An 18,315-nucleotide genomic window follows, 5' to 3' on the forward strand; every position below is an offset into this window, starting at 1 on the left:
AACTTACTAAAAAAAAGAAAAAAAAGGAATGTGAGAAACAGTTTAACTAATTTCATGCAGAGTTCACTTAAATTGTGTTATTTGGTTCCAGAAGCATCCACTAAGCAATGGCTCTAAATAGTAACAGAGCAACTCTGATATCAACTTTGTATGTCTGTTATCAAGCAACTCTGATATCATCTTATGTCTATTATCAAGCTTTCCAGTATTAGCATCTACAGGGAAAAAAAAAGTAAAATGCAGGCCAACCTCGGTCTCATTTATTAACAACTATTTATTTGCAATCAAAAAATCTATTCATATCATTAAGAGATCATTTCTTATTTAGATTTTTCATGTAATGTAAAAATTTAATGTGCCTATTGTTTACATAAATTATATGCTCAATGTACTTTTTATTTTTTTAAGCTACTTCTTTTATTTTTTGAGATTATAATTACATCATGCTTCCCTTCCCTATTCTCCATACCTGTATACCTACCTGACTTGTTCTCTTTCAAATTCATGGACTCTTTAATAATTGTATAGGATAGCTGTTTCAGAAACAATATTTAAATATGTATGTATGTTTTGTCACATAAATTTATAATAGAATAAAGATTAAATACTTTCAAACACAAAAAATAAATAAAAAAATAAAACTCGGGACATATTTCCTCAATGGAGAGTAGCAGTGAGCAGACAAAACCTTCAGGTACACTCTGTCCTTTCTTTCCTTTTGTTTGTGTTGAGATGGAGCCCACACAGCTGGGGCTGAGTGCTAACCTTCACTTCTGATCTTGCTGCCTGACAGGTGCTGAGACTTCAGGCATGGGCTCAACTCTGTCCAGTATTCTTTTCTTTAAGGATAGAATCACCCTGGGTGACTTAATCCAAGCTTGTACTTCTCTGTACAGTACTGGAATTCAGCAAATATAGTTGTAGAAACACTTAGTGGAAAAATGCTTATCTTTGTTGAATGAAATACTAAAACAATTTAGATGATTAAAGAAATCCTATTTTATTTAGATATCAATTATGAACTGCATTCACATGTTATATCCGGGAAACTTTACCCTGTATATGAGATGAAGGATTATAGGATATAGAAAAGGTTGTTATAAGAAGATTGGGGAACTTTAATAGGGGGTAGAAAATTTTTCTTTCTGCAACTATAGTACTTGGAAATTGCCAAAGTATCATCTCTAAAATTCCTCATCCCAGAGCATCATTTAGTGCAATCACTTCCTCCCACTACCCAAAGCATGAGATTTAGAAATGCAAGGTGTGATTCTCTGTCATTTTAAGGTGGAAAAGAGAAGCAGGTCAGCAGACATGCCACATATTTCAGAAGGGTCCTTAGATCGGAAAGAACACTGTGCTACACCACTTGTGAAAACCGCCTTGCCTACTAGATTCCCATGCATCGTTTGTATAGAGGGTCTCATGGCCCAGGACAGAAGGACAAGTTCATGGAATCCAAAATTTATTAGCATTTGCTGGGAGGAAAGCTTGCAACTCAACACAAATAATGTAGATAGAGAAAATTTGCTATATTAATACTTCACCTTCTTCTGGGGATTGTTGCCATTGATTTTATTTACAGAGAACTTTGGGAACCCTTAGAAGAGCTGGGAACTCTGGTGCCCATGTTGACTTTCATGATAACAAATGAAGGAAGATGCTATATTGTAACATAAATGGATCAGATATGCAAATTGAGTGAAAGCAAGGTTCATTTCTGTACATGTAGAAAGAGTTGGCTTGATGAAATAATTTGCGAGTTTTGCAAGAGTAGTTTTACTAAGGTAAGTATACCACCACAGCTGTGAAAGGGAGAGTCTTTCTCCAGGGACAAGCCCCCTTACAGGCTAGCAAAGAGGTCAGCCTTAAACACACATGAGCAGCAGTAAATGATTTCAGCAGATTCTAATTATAAATATACATGTACATAAATGTGTAACAGTTACAATAAAAATATTAAAGGCCATGAATTTGAGGATGAGTGGGGGTTATGGGAAGACCTGGAGGGAAGAGATAGAGGATTGATGTAAATACAGTGTTCATATACAAAACTGTCAAAAAGTAAAACAAGAAATGAAAACTAAGGAAAAAAAAAAAAGAATGCCACCTCACTTTGACTTATGGGAAATTATACAAAGACCAAAAGCAACGCAAACATGAAATATAACTCAAAAAACAGTTCTACTCTAGTTTTGACTCCATTATGGTAGAAAGCCTTGCCTTGGCATGGAAAAAAAAAACCAAAGGTTAAAAGAAAAAAATGAAATACATTCTACATTTATTTTTCTGAGTCTGGAATACCTCACTCAGGATGTTTTTTTCCTAGTCCCATCCATTTGCCTTTAAATTTCATGATGTCATTTTTTAACAGCTGAATAATACACCCATTGAACATGTTATATATTTGATTATATGTGGATATTAGCTGTGAAGTCAATGATAACCAAGCTACAATCCATAGAGCTACAAAAGGTAGATATAGAGTAAATAACCCCATACTTTTTTGTTTGTGCTTTTACATGTTACAGTTTGGTGTCTTTTGTTTTTGTTTTTGGGTAGGTAGGTTTACTTTGTTTTCTTTGTTTTGTTGTATTGAGTTTTTTATTTTTTGAGAGAGAAATTAAAGTTAGGTAGTTGGGGAGAGGAAGAGGATCCAGAAGGACTTGGGGAAGGTGAAGAACATGATAAAAGTATACTTAAATTTAAAAAATTAAATAATAAAGAATATATTTAAAAGTAAAATGCTAAGATGGGAGGGCTGGGGGTGGGAAGAGTGAGGAGGGGTGATCTGTGGATGGTGTGTGGAGTGAGTAAAGAAAAAATAATGTAAAAAAGAAGAAAAAAGTAAAATCATTAGATAAAATCAGGAAAATAAAAACAAATGTTAAAAAAAATTCTTAAAGCTATTACCTTCCCTCAACTTTCAATAATTCCTATTTTAAGACAAAATTAACCAGGGCCTAATTTCAGTTTAGATATGCAAAAATGTCCTCTTCTTTCACTTGTAAATAAATAACAATACTTCCTCATGGTGGGAAAGACAGCAAGCAGAGAGTTCTCCTGGGATGAGCTGAAGTAACATTCCTAGGAAGGATGGGAGGTGAGGGGAGAAAAGACCCCGTCACACACACAGACACACACACACATTTGATAAGATTATTTTTCTTTTAATGCTCACAAATTACAATCCAGAGACATGACACGAACTAGGAGAGACCTTTGTTCTCTTTATAAAGCGATACTTCAGACATTTCTCCATCGCTAGTAAGTAACTCTTGGCAGTATCTATTTGGCTAGGAAATTTGATCTTAATCTTTACATTGCTATAGAGTTTGGCAGTGTTTTAAATTGGATTCATTAAATGGCAGCAAAGGTATAGTTTCCCACTTTGCTCATCTTTATAAAGGTTTAAGTGGAAGAATCCTATAATCATAGGTTCTATAATAACAATTGAAGAGCTTTACATCAGGCAGCAGGTTGTGTAATGGTTATGTAAAGTAAGCTGTGTAATGGTTACATCAGGCAGGCTGTGTAATTGTAATTGCCAAATAAAGCACCTGATATTTAAAGGGAAAAGAAGGAGCTGATAAAAATTGTTTAAAATTAGCTTTATTTCTTTCTTTCCTGTTTATGGAGTGCTTGTTCGGATAAAACATAGTTCTTAATTTTCAGAAAAATCAGAATTCTAAGATGTTTTAGTTACTCTTTGATCTAACCAGCCTGTGTTAGTAAAGAAAAGGTACAAATAAAGCTATATAAAACAACATATAACCGGAAAAGAACCACATAACACGCTTCTCTAACTGTGTGCATTAGGCACTGATTTCATTATACTAACAACTGGAAGCCAACGTCTTGTCTCATGCGAATCTTCACTCCCCTTTTCCAGGGACACATTTGTCTCGCTGAGAGTAAATAATTTACTGAGGGGAACTTAATGACACATTTATTTATTCATTTTGAGACACATTCTCATGTATCCAGGCTTTTCTGAAGTCCTTATGTAGCCAAGGACAGCCTTGAACTTCTGATCCTCTTCCACCTCTCAAATGTCACAATTCCGGGTATCAGGAGAGTTTTTATCATCCCATAATGTGACACAGAGGCAAGGCAACAGGAAGTCTCATGAGCATGACCTTTTGTTTGACTTTTCTGTTCTTTCTAGGGAGGGCCCTGGGAAGCCTGAAGCTGGGGGCTGTACAATGTACAATGACTCACATTGTTCTATGTTGACAATGTCGCTGCGCATCCTCGTCTGTAAAAGTATAAGCACTGCAATCTCACGAAGGTTGTATTCATGTTTAGATACACAGATCAAACTTGAATATGAAACATGAAGTCAGAGAAGGTTTCCTTTATGCATGTAAGTTCTTTTTGTCATTTCTGGTGCAGCTCAGAAATGTGAGAAGAATGCTGTGTAAGTGAATGAGCAAGACATGACCTACAAATAGACAAACACATGAGTGCATAGCTTGCTCTTAGAATGTAAGCTCCTGTGCACAAAAGAACACGGATCTTATTTTCCTCCCTTCCTTTTCTTCTCCTCTCTCTCTCTCTCTCTCTCTCTCTCTCTCTCTCTCTCTCTCTCTCTCTCTCTCTCTCTCTCCTTCCTTCTTTCCTTACTCTGTTAAACAACTCTGGGGGTTCTCTAGAGTCTAAAGAATCTTGACTCATTTATTGTTTTTACATGTATCCCATGACTTAGTACAGTAACCACTAAAATAATGGAGTGGAAGTTTTCACCGAAAATCCAATTCCTGAGAGCACAAACACATATGACTTTCCCATCATGCCCTGCAGTTGAGTCCAACCACATTCTTAGCAACAAACTGTGTCATTACTAGGATTTACTCTTGGGAAATGTTTTTCTGTTCCATAGTCTCCCCTTAATTCTACAAGAAGTCACAAATGTTAGGAAGACCCATAGAAGAGATGAGGCCTTGAAACACCTAGGAGTGAGGTGATTGCTTGGTGACCATGCCTAGAGAGAGAAGCAGGAGATGGACACAGGCAACACATTTCAAAGCAGTGTCTTCATGCCCAGGCAAGGTTCTAGACACTGAAATGTTTTCTGTGGAAGGAAAACAGGCTTCCTGCCATCACATGATACTCCTGGTGGCCATATACCATCTAGTGGGGAAATGGAAGCTAATCTTTATTATCCAGCTAAAAGCTTAAGTTTTTCTATGCATTGGAAAAACATGGTGGAGAAAAAGCAAAATTCTCTGGTGTAGAGGGTTCAAAAGTCACGAGCAGAATTTGGAACAAATACCCTGACTGGTTTAAGGCCTAATGGAGATTACTTTAAAAAGACTTATTATTCATGGAAATATTCTCATGACTCATATATTATGCTTCTTAAAACTGATAGCATCGACCTGAAAGATCACATTTACTAAATGAAACTCCTTGAAGGTTAGTGTTTAAAATGTCCTTTATAAAGAGTAAGAATTTTAAAGAGGCAGAAATTAAAGGGTAAAATAAAATTATTTCTTTATATCTCTATGAAATATGTAAATAAAACTGCTGGCTCTGCAAGATCTATACTATCTTATCCCACTAATTTTGTTTTTAATGCATACACATGCACATGTACACACACACACATACACACACACACACACACACACACACACACACACACACACACACACTTTGTATAGCATGAACAAGATTATGTTTGATTATCACTACTGCTTGAAATAAAATAAAATATCACCAGCATTAGACAACATAGATTTTATTCTATTTTTCCATTACCAACAATTAACTCTTTATTATTTAATAACTTTAAAATTATACTTTTTACAGTGCTTTTGGTATGGTATGCATGCATATGAAGAGTACTCATGTTTGTATACAAAGCCAAAGTTCATATATACATATATATTTACACAATGCTTTGATAATTAGAACATAAAGGAGAATATCTTATATCAGGCTGTCATTTATTATATTTTATTTTATAAAGTAATTTCAATTTTTAGATAATCAAATTTGAACTTCTCCCAGATCTTTATTTTGATGCTTATGTCTCCCTATTGAAGGAAGATATAATTGTTCTCACACATTTCCATCCATGAGCTTTTAAATTTTGTTTGTATCTAGTCTCTTGAATACATAAGACTCCTTCATGTGTGTGTCACTACTTGAATTTTGGAAATTGTGCTGCTTTTAAAAAGGGACATAAGGACCATAACAGCAAACTAGGCATGGCCATAATGCACAGCCTTGATACAGAAAAATTACTTCACCATGGGCTATGGGGATTCAAATATTTTCTTTCCCAAAAAGCCTAAACAGAACTATAATACTCCAGTTGTAAAAAAAAAAAAAAAAAAAAACTTTAACCTAACCATTACTTATCACTAGGGGTAAGGCTATGTATTTAAAGTTGCTATTTAATGATTAAGCAGTATTGACTCTAAGCAGATAATATGCATGAGAGCCTAGCAAGGTTTTTCTGAGGATAAGGCAGAGCACTTCCCAGAGCTGATTTGGTTTGTGTTCAGTTTCCACCCCTTTGTTCCTTCATTCTTTCTCTTCAGGTCTAGATTTTCATGGCTGAAAAGAAGGGTGTGACCTTCTAGTGTTCTATGGCTCATGACATTTTTGAGAAGCATGTCCTAAAACAAATCTCAAATCTGCCAATGTCACTATGGCCTATGATACCCTGACATAAAGCAACCAAATGTAATTGAACACTGCAGGTTGTGACTGAGTCCTCTGCGCTTCTGTTTTCCATCAATGATTAATGCATATGGACAGAAAGTCATTCTCCTAAATTCCAATTCCTTCCACACTAACAGAAGCCCCTTGTAGCATCCTTAGAAACTGAGACTTTGTTTACTATCAATAAACAGTTATCAAGTTCATCTTTGAGCTTCCTGTTCCCTCACTGAAATGGTTAAAAAATATCAGAGTTGCTATTTTTTTTTCTTTCCTGAACTTTTTTGTTGACTCAAAGGACAAAGTATTTTAAGCAAACTACAACAAGTGAAAAAACACCATAAAACAACATAGACAAAAACAGGACCCATAGACGACAACATGTATTTTAATAAAAAACACATCTTAATGAATATTTTCTAATTGGTTCTGCCTCAGCATCCATGTCAGCTTTTTCTAAGAAACCTAAAATAGTCAACATTGTAAGGTTCAATTACTTATTTTTTAACTGTACTCAGAAAAAAATTAATATAAATTTTCAAATTTCTATTGAATAATGTTATACATAAAGTTAAATGGAAGAACTTATACAGTTTTAATATTATTCTTTTCATTTTCTTGAGAACCTCATATATTAGTACTATATATCATTTGGGGGCTAAATATGCCCTTGCCATTCCTCTGGTGTGTGGCCCCTACAGGTTTATGGCTTCTTTTAAAATTATTATTGTTTAACATACATACACACACAATCTGCTTTCTATCTTTCTGTTTTTTACTACCCTGTCAGGAACCCATGAGTCTGTCCTCTCCTCCTATTCGCTAGAATTTATCATTGCTGTGCGGGCAGGAGGCTTGGGTCTGGGTTTACATCACAGCAGGTGGCAGGATCAGATGCATAACTGACCCAAAAGTACAGAGAGTCGCCTATGGCTGTGTAGAGATTAAGTTTAGTTACTATACTATTGGAAATACGCATCCAAGACATAGAACACAAAAGCTATAATACAAATGGATGCTTCTAGAAGATTCCTCTTTGTACAATGGATCCTCCCCTTGTATCTTTTGAGTAATTGGTTAGTTACAATGTGGTGTAAGATTTAGAAATTTCTATAAATACCTTAACATGTGCCAAAGGTATGCTTCTTTTGTGCTCTAGTAAGTTCTAACGCATCTCAGGATGAAAGTTGCCACAATATTAAGCATGTATCTGAAAATCAACCAGGCAAAGATTCCTCATCAAACTTCCACTTCTATATACGGGTGTTGACACTGCACATCTGTTAACCTAATAATACAGTATGCGTTTTCATTAGCATTCCTTTTTTTGTGCATTCAAAACTTATAAAAGTGTTTCAATACTATTTATTCTATCAATAAGGAAAAATAGGAAAATATGTGTGTAGTGAACATATCAGGAAGAATAGGAACTATGAATTAGTATTTGTCAATCTCATTATAACCTATTTCTCTCCATTATTTCCTTTTTTCCAAAGCTATGCTTCTATTCAATAAACAAATAGATGTAAGAGAAATAGGAAGAAGGCTATCAAAAAATGGACAAACTGAAGAAACACAGGGCACCGATTTTCCTAAAGTGTAGAGTATGCCTGATTTAGTAAAGCCATGTTTGAAGACTCAGTTGTGAGCATACAGAAAACAAAGACTCACATGCACATTCAATGGATGTGTGCTTAGGAAAATTCACACTTCAGAACAAGAAAGCCAATCACACTTTGAAGAAGAATCATTCTAATTTATTTTTATGAACAAGACCACAGTGCTGACTTTGCAGTTATAAAAGTTATCTGCTAAGGCAAGTCATTTAGAGCTGACAGTTAACGTACACTCAAGGGACGGGTAGATAGATGTGTGTCTTTGGGCCTGTGGCAAGGCAGCAGCAGAATAAAATCTTTGCCTCGTGGCTTTATTACATACTTCCCTAAATGAAAACTCCGTGATTAAAATCGCATTCTAGGATGAGTTTCCAGCTGCTCTTTTTTCCTTGTCAGGATATGTGTCTTAATTCCTAGTGATTTTAAACATGCTTGTTTTTCTGGATTCAAGTAATTGCATAATCTCAGATAAAATGATTTTGCAAAAATGACATAGTCACTGCAGTACGCGAGTGCACATTCTATGAGCAACTATGCAGACACAGATGAAACCATCCTATGTGCCTGCCTCCATTACAGTAGTCATGTTTACTGATGGGAGGGGCCAGTCCTTGAATCGGCTATGGATGCACACAGGAGCAGTGGTGAATATATTTGACCTACTTCATACCCCTTCCTTAAATCCTGTATCTCTAGATCAAATGCCGAGGATATTAATTATACACAAGTAGGGATTATTTGTATTATTCCTCACAAATGAATACAACGTGTTCAGCCCTTCCAAATATGGATAGTGCTTGTGAGTGAGAACACATTCTCACAGAGCCCTGAGTCCTGTGTAGACACACCTGGTACAATCGTTCTCTGTCACTTCGGGAAAGGCGTGGTTAACGCAGGCACAAGTCAGCTGTGCTGCTTTACCAGACCCTCTTACCTGTATGGGGTCACAGAAAAATTTTCTCAATGAATAACTTGAAAATTTTTCCAGGCAGATGTTAAGTGTTGCCAACATGGTTGTGTATTGCTTGCTAAGTATGTATTAAGTTAGCACTTAATTCATTGGCCCTCAGTCTTTTAGAGTTCATTAGATACCAGGTTAGCTGTAGGGATAAAGCATGAAGCATAAGGATGGACCCCAAATAAGGTTAGAATACCTCAAAATGCTAAAATGTAAACCCTCGCATTACCACAGCACTGTTATTCTACTCTAAACATCCTGAGACTTTGTAACAAAAACAAAAACAAACAAACAAACAAGTTAAGAAATGAGGAAAGGAGTAGTGAACAGTATTCCTTACTAGTACAAAATCTTTTTAAAATGACTTAGCTTTATCCAATTGAGGTATGTCTTAGCTTTACCAAGTACCCCCACACCCTGAAAAGAATGGACTTAGTTATAAGAAAAAATTAGATTAACGAAAAATTCAATACTCATGGATTCAAATATTATGATCATCAAGATACAAGTGAAATCTAACATAGTATTTTATAAAATTCTAAGCAACTTTTGCTATCCTTGAACAACACTGTATTAAGTATATCACTAGTGTTATTCTGATTTCTGTTATTATAACAAAATACTTGAGTCAATCCAAAGGAGTAAAATTTTATGTTAGCACACAGTTACAGACAGTCTAGTGCATAGGTGGCTGGCACCACTGCCTCTGGGCTGTTTCTGAGGCCATGCATCATGGCATGATGCATATGATAGGGTATCATGTAAGCAGGAAAACCAAAAAAACAATAAATGGCTGACGTCCTAAGAGGACTAAGACTAGCACACACATGGTCTTGGGAAACACTCTGAATCTGTGCTCTCTAAATTCCTTCTATGTTCCAAACACTGTCCTTGAATTCTAATACTGTTTTAATGAAATAACTAATAACAAAATTACCAACTATGAACTCATGAATATTTTTTAGCATCCCCCCATTTTGAAAATGAAAACAAGGTTACAGAAATACCAGAAAAAAAAATGACATCATCTGTCTCAACTTTCCCATGTTTGCCAATGAAAACTTAGGATCAGAAGCAGGGGACTTTCAGTTCCTAGCTGTGTGTTTCAAAAGTCATTGTGAAGTGAGTGTATGTGTGTGTGTGTGTGTGTGTGTGTGTGTGTGTGTGTGTGTGTGTGTGTATACACATAGATATGTACGTATGCATATATATATATACATATATATTTGTCACATATCTGATTAAATGCTCATGCCAAACCAATGAGACAATATTGTTTTCCACATTTATAAATGAGGAAAAGGAAGCCTAGATAGAGTGAAGTGACCTCAATATCATACAATGTTACTCATTATTGACTGAAGATAGCTCTATCATATTTATTTAGAGGATTCTTGCGGGCCGCAAGAATATATTATAGAGATTCAGTTGTGTATTAAAGCTATACTTTGGCTGGCCAAGGGTCTGTCAAAAGGCAAGCCATTTATTATGAATATTTGGTGTTATCCAGCCTTTAATATTCCAGCTGTCTTCTACTATGAAATTCCTGCGTGGCCAAATATTTCCAGACTTGCTGAACTTCTAGGTTACTATTCTCCCTCCTGCCCCCCTACTGAGCCTAGGAGACAAGCTGGCTGGAGACATAGCTTTGCTTCTTGTGCAAATGAAGCTCAGACCATCTCCTCGCCTTGAGGCCTAGCTGCTCATCAGAGCAATTGACTGAGAACAAAAGAGGTTTTTACATATCAAGGTGGAAGGTAGAACAACATTCCTGAGGAGGCAGAGAACCATGTGCCCAGGGAAAGAAAGGGCAGGCATTTTTCTGTAGAAACAGAATGGCATGGCAAGAGAGAAGAGAGGATGACAGAGGTTCCATAGAGGGCAAGCAGATTTGGGGTAGAGTTTTCTGAGTGCCAGGAGTAGAGCGTAGCAGAGATGGAGAAAGAGGATACAGAGGTGAGGCTGAAAGCATTGGAGTTTAGTCGATAGCAAGACTATGAGCTGGATGGAACTGTAGTTATGGAGACAGGATTTCATCCCAGAGAAATAAAGTAGATGGATATAGAGCTTGGTATGTCTAGAGTTACTCCTGCCTTGAATGTCTGGTGGAGCTATAGCTGAATTGATAAAATTTTGTCCTAGAGGAATAAAGTTAACAGACATAAGAGCATAGTGTACGCAGATTTATTTTTCCCCTCAGATATCCCATGCTGGACATAGCTAAACCCTAAACCCCTGGGACTTCCATAGAGGATGTTTTCATGTAGGTTTTATTTATAGGTTTGTTTAGTTTGGATTGGTGGAACATGCTTGAAATCTCAGCAAGGAGGTTGAGGCAGGAGGATGGATTTGAGGCCAGCCTTAGCTACATAGTGATAGTCTATCTCAACAAGAGAAGGGAAAGGTGATTCTGGGCCTGTTTTATGAACATTTAATGAATAACATGCAAGTGATACTTTTCTAATTTTATTAATACTCTCAGAGATGGTATGGAAACACAGCAGGAATGTTGACAACTTAAGGCACCACCTTTAAACTTTCTTTTTGTTTAAAACTCACTAGTTCAAGAGTAATTCTTTAACTACAATTAAAAACGGTTTATAGAGAAAGTGTACAAATACATATTTTAGGTGCAAATACACAACCAAAGTCAAATTTTTATGAATGCTTTCCAGAAAGGATAGTTTTCAGTTCAGTTCATATTTTATTTCCAATAAACATTTTGAAACTCTGCCACATTCAGCACTCTGTTTGCCAAAACTGAAAATTTAGAATCTACACTTGCTTTCTGCTTCCCAGGCACACAGAACCATCATCTTACGCTTAATTGAGCCAATTTTTAAACTAACTATTGAGACTTTAAAGAGAATTTATTTTCAAATATGAAAAGCATTCCATGTCAGTCTGACAGGTCCATGTTGAAGGTGACAGAGATGATTGCATTCTGTAAAACAGGAGCAGCAGTGGGGCACTGGTGCCATACACTACCAATTCCTACTGAGGACACCCACAGCAATGATACTGGAACCCTGCAGCACACTGGCATCTGCTGGCATCTGGTAACAGGATGCCAGAGCCATTTTTAAGGGCCAATGAAAGAATGGAGAAACGCTCTCCTTAACCCTCCTGCTCAGAGAGATGAAAATGTTAATATTTACCAGAAGAATTAATTATAGCCACCTGCTTTCAGCCAGCCTCACAGCCTTGTCCTATGACCTCAGCGGCCAGAAAAATGATGCCTGACAAGGACATGGCAATTCTGAGCTTCATTACTAGTTTTTACAATGATAGGTTTTCGTATGGCCACGTTTCTCTTCATTAACAGGAAATGTTGCTCAGGAAGAAGAAGAAAGAACAGGCTTGTTCCATCTCTATCCAAATGCTTTTAAAAGAATAATTTTTATGTCTAATTGAAATCTAGTGGTTGTATACATTTGTGGGTAGAATGTGATATTGCAATACATGTATACATTAAATAATGATCAAATCACAGTCAATGGTATATCCATAACCTCAGTTGGGTATCATTTGTTTGAGGCTATTTGAAGACTTTTCCATTAATCTTGTCTCTAATATTCTCTTTCAGTTCTATGAATAATACATTTTCCTTTTCAGAAACTACAATGCCATCTCTTGTCTTCATCACACATATTTATACAATTCCTAGAAACAATTTCATATTCTGGGAAAAATGTATTACAAAGAATCTCATAGCACCTGACTAAGACATGGGCTCTTACCCTAAATTCATCACTGTTCTTCCTCTTTCCCAACCCCCTCAAAGAGTCCTATGAGGAACCTTATCTAAAGTCCATCTTCCTCTCTCTATACTATTTTCTGGGTGCTGGCTCTCCCAAATTGCTGGATCAAATAGCCCTGATATTATTTCCAAGGTGATTTTTAAAGTGCATCCTCCTGTGGGGAATCACAGTGCTCATAAGCATGCCCCCAGGCCAAGAAAGACTAACAGGAACATTTTTTTTTTGCAGGTGTTCAGTTATTTCTGGAGATTTGTCATGCAGCAAGACATGCGCACAAAGTGCACGAAAGTCTCTTCATGCACTGAATGCTGTAAAGCTAAGAGAAGAAAAAGAATAGGCTATGGGTGAGAAGTAGGGGTCTAGTTACCCTCAGAATCAAACCTAAGGTTTCACAAATCCCTACATTTCCCCTGGCCATCCTACTCAGTGTAAATCGGTGCTTGGTAAGACAGGAGCCAAATCTTATGTAATCAGATCATGTATAACTGACTTGGAGCTTTAACTATTTAGACTTATAGTATCTACTGGCTCCTCTGCCCAGGCAATGTGAAGGATAGGGGTCAAGGCAGGAGAAAAGGCAATAGGATTCATCTACATCAAATGTCTTTTTACCCAAATAGCAGTAAACTCCATTTTTTAACCTCAGCATATGAAAACTTAACAACCCCACCCAGGACTTTATTTTTTTAACATAACTTTTTTTAACTGATTCTTTGGAAATTTCACATCATGCACCCCAATCTCACTCATTTCCTATTATCTCCGTATCTGCCCTTCACCCTTGTAGCATCCCTCTAAAAGGAAAACTAAAAAGAGAAATACTAATATATATATATATATATATATATATACATATAAATACAAATAAGAATATTAATTATGAAACAAACAAAACAAAATTTTAAAAAAGAACAGAGCTTCAGAGCTTTCAGACAGTAGTGGCCGGATTTCATGATTCCATGGTTAATAAATACAAAACAAAACAAAACAAAAACAAACAAAACAAAAGCAGTAATCCTTATCAAAACCACCTTGGTACTGGATGTTTCACCTTTCAAAACAAAAGTCTCAATTTCTAGCCCAATGTCTTTGTTTTCACTGTGGCTCGTTCCATTTTTCCCTCCACTCTCCACAGTCTTACACCTGTACTGAGATCACCACTGTACCTAAGCCTGTAGGTCAATGGGTACCCTGAACTTAAATGAGCTCCATGGGACTTGAAACAAATTAAAAAAAAAAAAAAAAACAGATTCAATATCAGGAGTAATTTCAGACACTAAAGTCTGAAGTTTAGATAAATCACTTAAGTAAACGGGGTCAAAGAAAATGTCTTTTCCTCGATGGTTTACTGTTCTAATATGTTTGGCAGCCTACAACAGCCTTTGCACTGATAAAAAACACGTGCCATTACCCTCTAGGGGGGGCTCCGCTGTGGAGCAATAGTCTCCTTGTAATCATAACTGAAAGAAATAGAGCCCTTTGCAATTGATGACATTTGAGAATAACTCAGAAGATCCCGCGCTGTTTCTATGCAGCTACAGATTTTCTGTCCTATGTAGCTGACTACACAAGCAGTCTCATGAAAGGATAATGAAGAACTCCAATATCATAGGGACTTACAAATTAGCTGTAAAATCTCTATTAAAGAGCAAGCTTGGAAAGTTTATGTTTTTCAATTTATTTCTAGATAATACTTATTTTACAGGTGAAGTTCATCTATATTTGTCAGCACTTTTGAATAAGGACGGGCAGTTTACAAAGAAGAGAGTATGCCGAGAATAGAGGATAGCAAGATTGTGTAGCCAGATAAGACATGTGCAATATGAAACATTTTACTTATGTTTGTGGTGTGCATGCAAGTGTGTGTTTATGCACATTCTCACACCTGTGTTGTTGTGTATATACACACTGAGGCTGATGGTTGATACAGGATGACTTCTAGATCATTCTGTACTTTATGAATTATGCCAGGGTCTCCTTCTTAACCCAGAACTTGCTTATTCTCAGTCTTGCCACTAGGCTTGTCTGGGAATGAATTCGTTTCCACCTCTGACTGCTGAGAACACAGGTGGCTCATACACCTGCCTGGGTTTTTATATAAGTGCCAGCATTCTAAACTCCAGCTCTCATACTTACACAGCAAGCACATTATGCACTGAGCCACTTTACCCACTATAAAGACATTATGTTTAAAGTGTGAAGGTCTACAATGGGGCATAGGTGTTACTTCCAAAATGATTTCAATAAAACATTGAACTCAATCCACAAGATGGCAAATTACAAGAAAGTGGTTCCTTCTTCACTTGTACATTAGAACAATTAGAGTCACCAAGACAGGACCAGTGTTTGCTTGGTTTTCAGCAGCAGCAGTAACAGAACAGGGACTGGGAGCATTGCTAAGTGCAAGTCATGTTAGAAGAGGATTTCTTCATAGCCTGGGAAGTTGACAAGGAGGTTGTGAGAGTTCAAGTTAATAGGTTCTGTGATTCATAGCTACTGTTCCTGGCAAAGGCATGATAATCAGCTCTCCTTCTTCCATGGTTGACATTTTCTGCTTTAAGTAAGATCTCATATATATTTGTCCTTGAATTCATCTGTCCTTATTGAGAAAATATCAGTCTATATTTGTATAACTTGGTGAACATCTGTGAAGAAAACAAAAATCAAAATTATCCAGCCTTTTCTATAACTTATGGTTCAAAACACAGTTAAAAATTAAATTAGTCATTTAATTTGATGAGAACACCCTTAAAAGTTAGAACTGATGTGCAGAGGCAGGGGATAGAAAAAGCAAGAAACCAAATGTTAAAACAAACTTTCTAAAATGTGTATGTTCCTCTAATTTTCCATGATGCCCTTCCTTATGGTGCAATGCACCAAATAACTTCTTGGCTTAAAAAATGGGTCATAAAAATGGAAAAATAAGTATGTATCACTTATATGCTATAAAGTAATAATAAAAAGACAATCATAATAATTTTTGTGCATTTAAAAATGTAACTATAGTACAAAACAAAATTGAATCATAGTGAAGTTCTTATTTGTCAGCCTAGACCTGATATCATATGCATGCCAACTCAAACTGACAACTTGTGAGTAAAGACAAACCCTGTGGCTGCACTTGAGTCTCAGTGCTACATTAATAAGCAATCCATATGGCCATAATTCTAGATCAGCTGGTGGTCCATATACTACTGGAATCTATAATATTTCTTCATCTACAATCAATCCATCCCAAGTCTCAACTTTAAACATTTGTATTTGTGGCTTCCAAGGGGTTTTTACACCCCAATGGTATGATCTACAAGCAAGAGTTACTGCTGAAAATTCCATTCCCTAGGACCTCATGAACTTGTTCACTGAGGCTTCTGTGTTGGTGGGAATGGCAACTTCACATTTCTGGTCTCAGTTTTCTTCTCTCTATAGGAGTATGTGTCGATAAGGACTGCTGGACTGCTAATTTTTTTATATTTTATGAAATTTTTGCTTAGTTTTAAGGGCAAATTCTTTTGCTAAAATGCAGTTTGGGCATTTGAAAGAAATTCAATCAAAAACTACTAGTAGAGCTGGGGAGATGCTCAGTTGGTAAGGTCCTTGCCATACAAGAATGATGCCCTGAGTTCAAATTCCCAGAACCCACATAAAACCGGATGTAGCCATGAACATCTGTAATCTCGGGGCTTCTCCAGCAAGACTGAAGGAGAGACAAGAGAATCCCTTAAAGCCTGTTGGACAGGTAGCCTTGTGCATGTAATAGTGGCAACAAAAGAAGATACCATCTCAAAGTGGATGGCAAGGAGTAATACCTGACGTCATCCCTCAATAAACACGCCCACCATACACACACACACACACACACACACACACACACACACTCACACACTCATACACTGATTTAAAAAATACTAACTATGACCACAAAAATGCTTAAACAGAAAACTCTCAAAAAAATCTCTAAAATGCAAACAGATTTCTTTTAAGAACAGTATGTTATAAATTATATTTTAAAATATATAGAGACAACAACCTACAACTTTGGGCTTGCAGCTATATCTTCAATATAGAATTTACATGAAAGTCTTTGTTCCTAAGCTTGAATGTTTTTAATATCAAACTTTTGAAATTCTATTGCCAATCTAAACCATGAAGAGTAAATAAAAAATGTGCTGTTGTAAAACTTAGTACTTGAATAATATTTACATAATTAAGCCTTTAAAGTTTTTCCCACATAAATTATTCACCTTGGAATGGCTTTTCTGAAATAGCTAGTATCATGTCCCATTTTCAGTGCTATAAATAGAAATAGCCTGGTCTGGAAACCTTGATTTTACAGCTGGGCTTTTCTCCACCTGAATGTTTTGCACACTGTGAAAAGGAGACAATCAGGAGCACCGTCCATCCATCTATCTTTCTCAGGGTATCTCTGAGAAAACATAATTTATTCAAACATTTTTAACTACTTACTAAAATATATTTTAGGATGTTATTTTCATAAGTAAAATTTGGTAATGAGGTTTTAATAAATTACAGCCCATCACAAAATGTATAGGACAAAATACTGAACAGAAAGTAAGTAATCAAAGTTGGCAAAGAAGGTCAACAGCGGGCTTTCTAGGAAAGAAGTGGTGACTTGGTGTGTTAGAAATGTGACGGGGCAGCCAGAGACCTGAGGTGGGATGCAATCAATCCTAAAGTCTCCATGAGGGAAAGATAAATGACTGGAGAGATTTTTATCTCCAAAGAATTAGGAATAAAAGAGAGAGTAATGTGTACATCAGAGGAATAATGAGGTCAGAAAAATGTAGGGTCATAAAAATTGCCCTGGAGAAACAAGTAAGAGCCCAGAGCCAGTGGGAAGCAGATTAATGGCAGGTTGTGTGACGCAGGCAAGAGGACAGAACACTTGGCACTTCCTTCAAACTCTCCATCTCAGATCTGGAGATTTAGTCCTTGGGAAGAATATCAGATGATAGTGTTAAGGGTATGTTGCAAAAAAAAAAAGTGATTTAGAAGATGGTGTTAATAAATGACTCCCAAGTTGCACAGGATGAAAAAGCACACTAATAGAGTGACCCAGGATTAACACAAAGACACACTTCACTACACACACCTTTGGCGCATGATGAGACATTAATATTTCAAATTCAAACACTGAAGAATAATCTATAGAATACAAGAAAACTGTGTTAGGAGAGAAGCCTGACTAAAACATACCCAGTTTTGCACAGCTAACAATATATCATTCAGGTGTACTCATATCAATAATTAAAATGATCACTTCATAGTAGTGACCAGGGAGTTTAGTAGA

At 36.4% G+C, this 18,315-nt stretch overlaps 1 protein-coding gene and 1 long non-coding RNA gene across 11 annotated transcripts in view; both read right to left on the minus strand.

The window, feature by feature from the left end:
* Window positions 1-18,315, minus strand: part of Magi2 (membrane associated guanylate kinase, WW and PDZ domain containing 2) — a 1,438,220-nt gene that overhangs the window by 1,372,383 nt on the left and 47,522 nt on the right. The window lies entirely within an intron of this gene.
* Window positions 5,728-18,106, minus strand: LOC128098741 (uncharacterized). Its single transcript, XR_008214317.1, has 2 exons — window positions 17,249-18,106; window positions 5,728-15,652 (listed from the first exon to the last, which is right to left on the minus strand). It is a non-coding gene; the product is annotated as an uncharacterized LOC128098741 (long non-coding RNA).

The sequence above is a fragment of the Peromyscus californicus genome, unplaced genomic scaffold (genome assembly GCF_007827085.1).
Source record: "Peromyscus californicus insignis strain IS unplaced genomic scaffold, ASM782708v3 Scaffold_6__1_contigs__length_162567912, whole genome shotgun sequence".
In the NCBI taxonomy this organism is placed as follows: Eukaryota; Metazoa; Chordata; class Mammalia; order Rodentia; family Cricetidae; genus Peromyscus; species Peromyscus californicus.